Source organism: Diaphorina citri, unplaced genomic scaffold (genome assembly GCF_000475195.1).
Source record: "Diaphorina citri unplaced genomic scaffold, Diaci psyllid genome assembly version 1.1 scaffold1550, whole genome shotgun sequence".
Lineage (NCBI taxonomy): Eukaryota > Metazoa > Arthropoda > Insecta > Hemiptera > Psyllidae > Diaphorina > Diaphorina citri.
Genome location: NW_007378976.1, coordinates 56229 through 65775, shown reverse-complemented (window position 1 = coordinate 65775; position 9547 = coordinate 56229). Strand labels below are relative to the sequence as shown.

The 9547-nt window shown below is 41.0% G+C and overlaps 2 long non-coding RNA genes across 2 annotated transcripts in view; both read right to left on the bottom strand.

Moving 5' to 3' along the window:
- The window catches only part of LOC113470387, a 12655-nt gene extending 7427 nt beyond the window's left edge, over positions 1 to 5228 (bottom strand). The window contains exon 1 of the long non-coding RNA XR_003393455.1: positions 4823 to 5228. This is a non-coding gene — a long non-coding RNA (uncharacterized LOC113470387). The remainder of the gene's footprint in view (positions 1 to 4822) is intronic.
- Positions 5229 to 6933: 1705 nt separating this feature from the next.
- LOC113470388 overlaps positions 6934 to 9547 on the bottom strand; it is a 15689-nt gene continuing 13075 nt past the window's right edge. The window contains exon 3 of the long non-coding RNA XR_003393456.1: positions 6934 to 7057. This is a non-coding gene — a long non-coding RNA (uncharacterized LOC113470388). The remainder of the gene's footprint in view (positions 7058 to 9547) is intronic.

The following is a 9547-nucleotide window of genomic DNA, read 5'->3' as shown; positions in this document are numbered from 1 at the left end:
TCGAAAAACGAGTACAAATTTATGTCGATGGTGGGATTCGAACCCAGGACCTTCTGCATGGCAAGCAAGCGCGTTACCACTGGACCAACCGTTCCCCCAAACTTTGAGACTTTGAGAAGCACTGCCGTCTAGCAATTAAATAATGTCTCCCACCATTGATCCCAAATTAAGGAGACGGTAACACAAACGCAAACCTTCTAAACGAGATTAAATTAAACGCCCTCCAGTCTCCCTCCCTCCATTTCCCCTCCCCCTCCTTCTCCCTCCTCTTCTCATTTCCCCTCTTTTTCTCCTTCTCAACTCTCCTTCCCCTCCATCTCCCCTAACCTCTTTTTCTCGTCTCCCTCCCCTTCATAAATGAAAAGGTCACCACAGGGGTAGAGATGGAGAAGAAGTAAGAGGAGGAAAAGGGGGATTAGGAGAAGGAGGAGGAGGAGAAGGAAAAGTAGCAGAAAGAAAAGTAGAAGGAGGAGGAGGAAGAGAATGACTAGGATAAAAAGGTGAAGAAGAGGAGAAGGAGGAGTGAGAGTGAAAGTGTGGGAGTAAGAGAAAGAAGAAAGAGTGGGAGTTGAACAAGTCAAAGGAGAATACTCCTCTTCTATAGAAGAGAAGAATTAGACAAGAAGGAAAAGGAGGAGGAGGAGAAGAAGAAGAATTATGAGGAAGAAAAATAGAAGAAGGAGGAAGAGTAGAACTCAAACGATTAAAAGGATAGAGGAGAAAAACAAGCAGAAGAAGAAGAGGACTTTCAAGAGGTGGTGAAGAAGGAGAAGTAGAAGGAAGAGGAAAAGAAATATAGGACAAGGAAGAGGAGGAGAAAGAGTAGAAGGAAGAGAAAGAGAGAAGAAGGAGGAGGAAGAGTAGAAGTCAAACGATTGAAAGGATAAGATCAGTAGGAGTAGGAAGAGGAGAAGAAGAAGAAAAGGGAAAGAAGAAGAGGAGGTGAAGAAGGAGCAGGAGAAGTAGAAAGAAGAGGAGAAGGAGAAGAAAGAGGAGGAGAAGGAGGGGGGAGGGGAAGGAGAGCAAATGAACAAAGGGGGAGGATGAATGTAAAAGAGAGGAGAGAAAAAGTGGGGAGGAGGAGGGGGAGGAGAGAGAAGGGGAAGGAATGGAGTAAGACTGGAAGGAAGAAGAGGACAATTAAATAAGGAGGAAGGAGAAATGGAGGCAAAGAACGAAGAAGGTGGAGGAGTAGAGAGTAGGAAGAGGAGAAGGAGGAGTAGAAAGAAGGTGAGAAAGAAAAGGAGGTGGAGGCCAAGAAGACAGAGTAATAGTAAAAGTATTGGCTTATAATATGGAGCATCCACCCCCCCAAACCCCAAAATCTTGATAACGGGGCTGCTTGTAGCTCGAAAGACATGGAGTTGCTTTGACAAACTAAGGCCGAATTTCACGAGGAGTATATATTTTTTAAATTAACTCTAAGAGGGTAATGGAAAGTCGTAAGGAGGTGGAGGCCAAGAAGGAGGAGTATAGAAGGAGGTGGAGGAATTTTGGAATGGGGAGAAGATTAAAGCCGTCATCCCCACCACCAAACGAATTAAGTCCTGTTGAGTGATTAAATATAATAAAACAAACATGAAATATAGCCCCCATCCCCTTGAAAATAAATCAATATGAACAGTAATAGAAAGTAAAAAAAGGAGATCTTTTGTTTCTCATAGAGATAGAAAGTTTACTCCCAACAGTCTCAACGCATATTGCACCGCTTGAAACGGTTTTTGCGTTCCTTTACTTGAAAAATCTAAACTGTACAGACGTTATAAAGACGATCTATTGTTTTTCATCGACATAAAGCTGATAAAGAGTTTCTTTACTCCCAAATTCCCAATGATCCGGTTGAAACTGTCAAACCCCTTAAAAAAAAAAAAAAAAAAAAAAAAAAAAAAAAACTTGAACCAGATTTAAATTCAGACTCTGACTCCAAATCCGGCCCTTGGAAAATTTCAGGCGAGCGGAGTCAATCAACATTTGAGTCCCCTTCAATTCGCCCCTGATGCAAACAAGCATTACATGATTGCATACCTGGTTGCATATCTCTAATTCATGTAGGCGCAGTCATGTGTGAGGATAAACTGCCACCAACCAGGGATGGGTAAGTTACACGGGTATGGTTGTTTCAAAATATACCTACCTATGTACTTTTATACCTATGTACAGTAGAATCTCGATTATTTCAACTGATTGGGACCGTGGGTAGATGAAATTTATTTATTTATTTGATTACACGCTAAGCATCACGGCCAAATGATCGAGGTTGAAATGATAACTTTATACTATCTTTTCCTCTGATAAGATAGGATATCCTTTGAAAGATGGAAAAAAGACAATGGATTTTGGAGTTGAAATAATGGAAGTTGAAATAATCGAGGTTCTACTGTACCTATTTTTGTAGGTACCTATGTATGTATTATGTACTTTTGTACCTATATATGAAAGTAGGTATAGCTACTTTTCTACAGTTTCATCTAATGTACTTACGGTACGTATACCTATGTACTTATTATGTATTTGTGTATGTATACTTGTTATGCATGCTATGTCTGTAATTTGTAATGTACTGACACCGTTCTTTTTACTTTCTATTTTTCTGCTGCTTTCCTCCCCTTCTTCTATTCTTCCGCTCCTTCTTCTTCTTCTCCTTCTTCTTCTTCTTCTCCTCCTTCTTCTTCTCCTCCTTCTTCTTCTTTTCCCTCTTCTTCTTCTTCGTCGTCTTTTCTATCAGTTCAACCCGTTTTTCTTCATGTTTTCCTTCTTTCGTTTTTTTTTTCATGTTTTCTTTCCTGATCTCATTCTTCTCTTCGTTCCTTTTCCTCTTCCTCTTCCTTTTCCTTCCCCTTCTCTTTCCATATCCCTTTGCTTCTCCTTTCGTGTTTGTCCTCGTTCTCCTCCTCCTCTTTTTCCTTCTATTCCTTTCCCTCCATCTCCTCTCGTCTTGTCTCTATTTCCATCACAGTAATCTCTTTCTTATCTAGTCTATTCTTTCTTCTTCTTCTTCTTCTTCTTCTTCTTCTTCTTCTTCTTCTCCTTCTTCTTCTCTTCCTCCTCCTCCTTCTTCTATTCATTTCCCTCCATCTCCTCTCGTCGCATCACCAGTAATCTCTTTCTCTCTAGATAGTCTAGTATTTCCTCTTCCTCCTCCTCCTCCTCCTTTTCCTCCTCCTCCTCCCCCTTTTCTGAATCCTTCTCCTACACATTTTCCTGTTTACCTATCATCTTCTTCCTTCTCCTCCTCTTTTACCTTTCCCTGCTTCGTTCTAGTTCTCATTCAAATCCTTCCGTGTCTCCTTCTTCTCTTCTCTTTTTCATCACCTTCTTCTTGTAATCCTAATCCTTCTTTCTTCCTACTACTTCTATTCTCTTCCTCCACACCTTCTCTTCTTCTCCTTCTTCTTCTTCTTTTTTATACATTTCTTCTTCGTCTTCTTCTTCTTCTTCTTCTTCTTCTTCTTCTTCTTCTTCTTCTCCTCCTCCTCTTCCTCGTTTCTATTCTCCTCCCCTTCTTTACGCCCACATTCGTTATCAGTCGTATGGAAAAAGTTAGAACAGCGGTACTAAACCCTTTGCAAAACCAGTGTATCGTGAACACAATCATTTTCCTACACCTAAGCCTAACACAATAGGCGAACTATTGTTAGGTTTTTTTTAAAGAGGTTTGACAGAGGGAACTGGTAACTGCTATGGTCTTATCGTCCCGAAATCGAAGAGAGAAGGAGGACAGGATAGGAGGAAAAAAAAAGAGAGAGAGAGAGAGAGAGAGAAGGAGGATTAAGAAGACCATAATGCTATACGAAAATGAGAGGAAGAGAGAGGGAGAGGGAGAGAGAGAATGAGGAAAGAAACAGAGAAAAAAGAGAAGAGAGAGAAGGAGGATTAAGAAGGCCATAATGCTATATGAAAATGAGAGGAAGAGAGATTGAGAGTCGGAAGAGAGTGAGAGAGATAAAGATAGTAGCATAGAGTTGAAATAGAATGTAGGTAGGTATGTAGCTTATCTTATTCGAATAGGACTGAGTGAGAAAGAGAGAAAGAGAAAGAGAGAGATATAAGAAGGAAAGAAAAAGATTTCTCTTTTTTTAGATGAAAAGATGGAGGAAAAAACATTAAAAGGAAGGATTTTCCAAACTATCCTGCCTAATAGATTACGCTGATTACGAATATTATACGAAGAAATAAGAAGAAGATGAAGAAGGGAGTCATTCGTACAGTGTTGTCACGTCTACGAGTTGCGATGTTGCCGGGTGAGCTTCCTTGACAAGAGGCCACCGCTTCCTGCAGAGGGCTATAGCGGCCTTCGCGGCCACAGGCCACAGCACGGCCGAGTGGAATTATTACGCGGCCGAGGGCGAGAGGATGTCATTGCTCAACGTTACAGGTAAGAATAGAATAGAATAAATAGAATAGAATAAGAATAAAATAGAATACCTAGATCAGAAAAAAAATGTATTTATATCTTCTTTCCAAGTGTAGGTTGGAGAGAAAAGCCCATTTTTTTTAAACACTAAGGCCCCTTGCACACACACCGGTTTTGGACGACCGATTTTTTACCGGTCGTCCAAATTCCAACAGTGACCGGCACCGATCACCGGTCGGCTTATGTGCAAGGTCCCATTCCGACGTTTGAAAACTATTCACTTATTGGACGACCGGTAAAAAATCGGTCGTCCAAAACCGGTGTGTGTGCAAGGGGCCTTAGTGTTTAAAAAAAATGGGCTTTTCTCTCCAACCTACACTTGGAAAGAAGATATAAATACATTTTTTTTCTGATCTAGGTATTCTATTTTATTCTTATTCTATTCTATTTATTCTATTCTATTCTTACCTGTAACGTTGAGCAATGACATCCTCTCGCCCTCGGCCGCGTAATAATTCCACTCGGCCGTGCTGTGGCCTGTGGCCGCGAAGGCCGCTATAGCCCTCTGCAGGAAGCGGTGGCCTCTTGTCAAGGAAGCTCACCCGGCAACATCGCAACTCGTAGACGTGACAACACTGTACGAATGACGCGACACAACTTACTCGTGACGATTATTGGGGCGAACCGGTGCGCAACACTGGCTGAGATCGCGCCACGAAAACATTACTTTGAGGAATTTAATTTATTTATTTAGGTAGGTATTTATTATTGTCATTTTTATTATTTTTGATTACATGTCTACATTTTATTGTTTTAAATACATCGTGTAATAATAGGTTACGCAATTACTGACAAAAGACAAAACTTTCTCGGACTGGGTATTTTAAGAGCTATATAGGTAATTAGGGGGTAATTTGTAATTTAAAATTTATCTTTTTTTCCCTCGCCCTTCCCCGTGTTCAGACGAGGTCGGCATTTTTCGTCAGCCTCTCAATCAGCCCTAATAGGGTGATCGCTTTTGGGCTGACAGCGCTGACATTTGGTTTTGGTTACAAAATTTTACGACTAGATGTCCTTCGAACTCAATCTTGCGAACTCTTTAGCAAGGGAATATTCAGGCTGGTAGGTACACTCCCTGTTTAAAGTCCCCCAGCCAGACTGTAGTTTAAAATCTATGACTAGTTTAAAATCTATGACTGTAGTTTAAAATCTATGTGACTGTAGTTTAAAATCCATGACTGTAGTTTAAAATTTACCTATTTATATTAGATCAAAAGACGGGTAATAGCGACCTCTATGTAGAATTTTCCTTTTGAATGAACGAAGAGAGTTCCCAGATTTAACTTGACGAAACAAGGAGATTTCATCGCACCATCTGACCGCAAGAAATATCAACGAGGTTAAAACTCGACCCTTCATATTTCAATAAAGCAAAAAACGCCCCATAATCCCTATACTAACCCTCCTGGAAGGTGAATGAACCAAACACAACGGGAATTTCGGGGTTCTAAATTTCCATTAGACATAATGAACCAACCGAACGGCTGGCTTTCTCCTATCCTGTCTTCCTTCTCTCTTCGATTTCGGGACCATAAGACCATAGCAGTTACAGTTCCTCTGTCAAACCTCTTTAAAAAAATCTGTTTCCTCTATCAAAGTCTTAATAGCCAGCCTAGTTAGCTTGGTTGGTAGTGTTTGTCGTCGGCCTCTCAATCACCTTTAGAGTGATCGCTTTGAGGCCAACTGGTTTTGGCTAAACAAAATTTTCCGAGTGGGATGCCCTTCGCACTCAACCTTCGCTAATTCGCTATTGATATAGCGTGAGGAAATTTGGGCTAGCCTTCTCCCTTTTTATAGTCCCCTAGCTAGACGCTGATCTACTCTCTGTTTATAGTCCCTCAGCCAGACTTAAAAAGCAGTGCAATAGTCCTAAACTAGAATGGACGCGGCACATAAGGGATCAAAAGAGACCGCCTTAACATATTAATAATAATACCACACAAAATTTACGTCGAAAGATACACGAAAAATTCCAAAGCCATTCGATCGGGCTTGATGCCCTGATTCCAAATATGTATCGTAAGAAAACATTTGTGGGGGCTTTCGGCCTTTATAAATAAAGGCCGAAAAGGCCAAAAGACCTCTGGGCAAAATTTACGTTGAAAGGTACACGAAAAATTCCAACGCCATATGATGCGCACTTGGCCCCTAAACTAAAAACCACTTTGTAAGAAAACTTTTTTGTTGGATTTCGGCCTTTAAGAAGCCTATGAAAAAGGCCATTTTGGCCCAACGCCGAAAATTCCAACGCCATTCGATCCGGCTTAATGTCCTGATTTCAAATATTATGTGTTGTAAGAAAACATTTTTTGTGTGGGTTTCCATTCTATGCGGCTAAGTACTTTCCCTGTCGCGTATAATATCTCTAGTAGCGCGGTCAAACTTTCTTGACTTGGCGGGGCGGAGCGCTACCGCGCTCCTTAATGTTTAGTCCGCGTATCCATTGACGTCCAAGGAGTGCGTCATGACCGTCTGCCAACTTTTATGAATTTTATGTATGGAAATGAAAAGACGAGTGGTAAGTTTAAACATCAAAAGCTATGTGGAAAAAGTACATTTTATTGTGTCGAAATGCAATGAAAAACTGAACTGGAAAAATCTAACAGTATCGATCGAAGACATCGAAGTATTGATTTGTGGTTCCTAAATCCAAAGTTTCAGCCATTGGTCCGTGTGTGTGTGTCTAGTCCATCTACGTACTAGTCCACAGTGGCGTAGCGTGGTCTAAAGTCAAGTGTAAGGCGTGTAGGGCACTAATTTCCATCACCATGCACATTACTACATAAGTCATGCACATACTTCTTCATAAATATTTAAAGTAAATATTTAAGGGTATTTGAGTAAATTTTGAGTGTATGGCCGCCATACACGCCCTACATGGACGCTACGCCACTGGGTATGTCTGTTTCGTGTCTTTATTTCGGGGTGGTATCCTACTATCCTCCCCGGGGGTCGAAGAATATTTCCAGGAATATGTGGTTCGACTTATTCATTACTCATTGAATGTCATGTCAGCTTGGGGAAGTTTTGCAAAGTTTTGTACGGGGGGGTTTACCCTCCATACAGGGCGGCGACAAGCTACCGGTCTCCTCATGTCAGTCTGAGTGGGGCCGGGAACAGTCAGCACGCGATTGGCCAGATGACCATCCGGATACCAACCGCGGGTAACGTTGCTTAACGCTTATTGGCACAGTTATTCTACTCAAGGGCTTATTGGCACAGTTATTCACTTGCAAAGTGTGGGTACATTGGTGGTGTAGTGGTCAAGGCGCTCGCCTGGTAAACAGGAGGGCGTGGGTTCAATCCCAGCCGAGGTATGGAATTTTATCCTCAATATAATTTGAGAATTTGACCACAATAATAGTAGTAGCCTACTGCAGGAGTAAAGGGACTTTTCAGTCCTATGTGAGCAGTATAAATAAGCACTATTATTATAAGCACTATTATCTTTGGGGAAATGATGTATTCAACTTGCTCTTGTAGTTTGCCTTGCCGATGCCGGGCCGGTTACCGCCCGGGGCGGATTTTTTCCCAAACAGATAAGGTTCGTTTTCAAAAGGGTTGCAGGCTTTCTCCTATCCTGTCTTCTTTCTCTCTTCGCTTTCGGGACGATAAGACCTCTGTAGTTACAGTTCCCTTTATCAGACCTCTTGAAAAAAAGCTTCAATTTCAAACATCTGATTGGCTATTACTGACAAAAGACAAAACATTCTCGGACTAGGTATTTTAAGAGCTAGGTAATTAAGGGGGTAGGTACATAATTTGTAATTTAAAATTTATCTTTTCTTCCCTCGCCCTTCCCCGTGTTCAGACGGGGTCGGCGTTTTTCGTCAGTCTCTCAATCACCCCTAGTTAGGGTGATCGCTTTTGGGCTGACAGCGCTGACATTTGGTTTTGGTTACAAAATTTTACGAGTGGATGTCCTTCGTACTCAAGCTTGCGAACTCTTTAGCAAGGGAATATTCAGGCTGGTAGGTACACTCCCTGTTTAAAGTCCCCCAGCCAGACTGTAGTTTAAAATCTATGACTGTAGTTTAAAATAAACCTATTTATTATATTAAAAGACGGGTAATAGCGACCTCTATGTAGAATTTTCCTTTGGTTATCCCATCAGGATAAAATCCGCCCCGGGCGGGAATCGAACCCGCGGCCTAGCGCTTACAAGGCAGACGCACTACCAACTAAGCAAAGTAGGCTGGCCTATGTAGAATTTTCCTTTGAAATGAACGAAGAGAGTTCCCAGATTTAACTTGACGAAACAAGGAGATTTCATCGTACCATCTGACCGCAAGAAATATCATCGGGGTTAAAACCCCCTTCATATTTCAATAAAGCAAAAAACGCCCCATAATCCCTATACTAATCCCCCTGGAAGGTGAATGAGCCAAACACAACGGGAACTTCGGGGTTCTAAATTTCCATTAGATAATATAATGAACCAACCTCAGTGGTGTAGCGGTTAGCACGGTGGACTCTGGATCTGGGGGTTGGTGGTTCGAGTCCAAGTCAAGTCATTAAATTTAGCGTAGTTTATCAAGCGAGGAAGGACATTTGTGACAAGCATTTAATGCTCAACACAATTAAAATTCCTTTTCCATTAGATATAATGTAGGTACCCAACACTGCCCCACCTTCCTCTTTCCATTAGATATGAAGATACCCACCTACCTCCATATTTAAGTAAGTACTGATGCTTGCCTTGAACTTTTTATTAGCTTTAGGAATGAACTTTTATTATTATTATTATTATTATTTTTTTTTTGCAATTTTCATCTCCCGCCCCAGGTAATCCTGTGAAATTTTTCCTCTTTACATTTACAGATAAATATGAAGAGGAGACATGTTAGGTACATGCCATATGTTGGTACCTGCCTACATTTAAGGATTCCTACCTTTTAGATTTAAAGCACCTACGCATTAACCTTATGGTATTTAAACTCGTATTAGATCAGGTAGGTAGATAGAGAGGTACATAATAATGTGTAGGTTGGTAAGTAGGTGGGAAGGTAGGTAAGTATGACAATATTGTGCAAACCCTCGCGTTTTTTTTTTTTTTTTTTTTTTTTTTTTTTTTTTTTTTAAAAATTTTTTAAAAATTTTTTTTTTTTTGGTGGGTTGTCCCGGGGGGGGGGT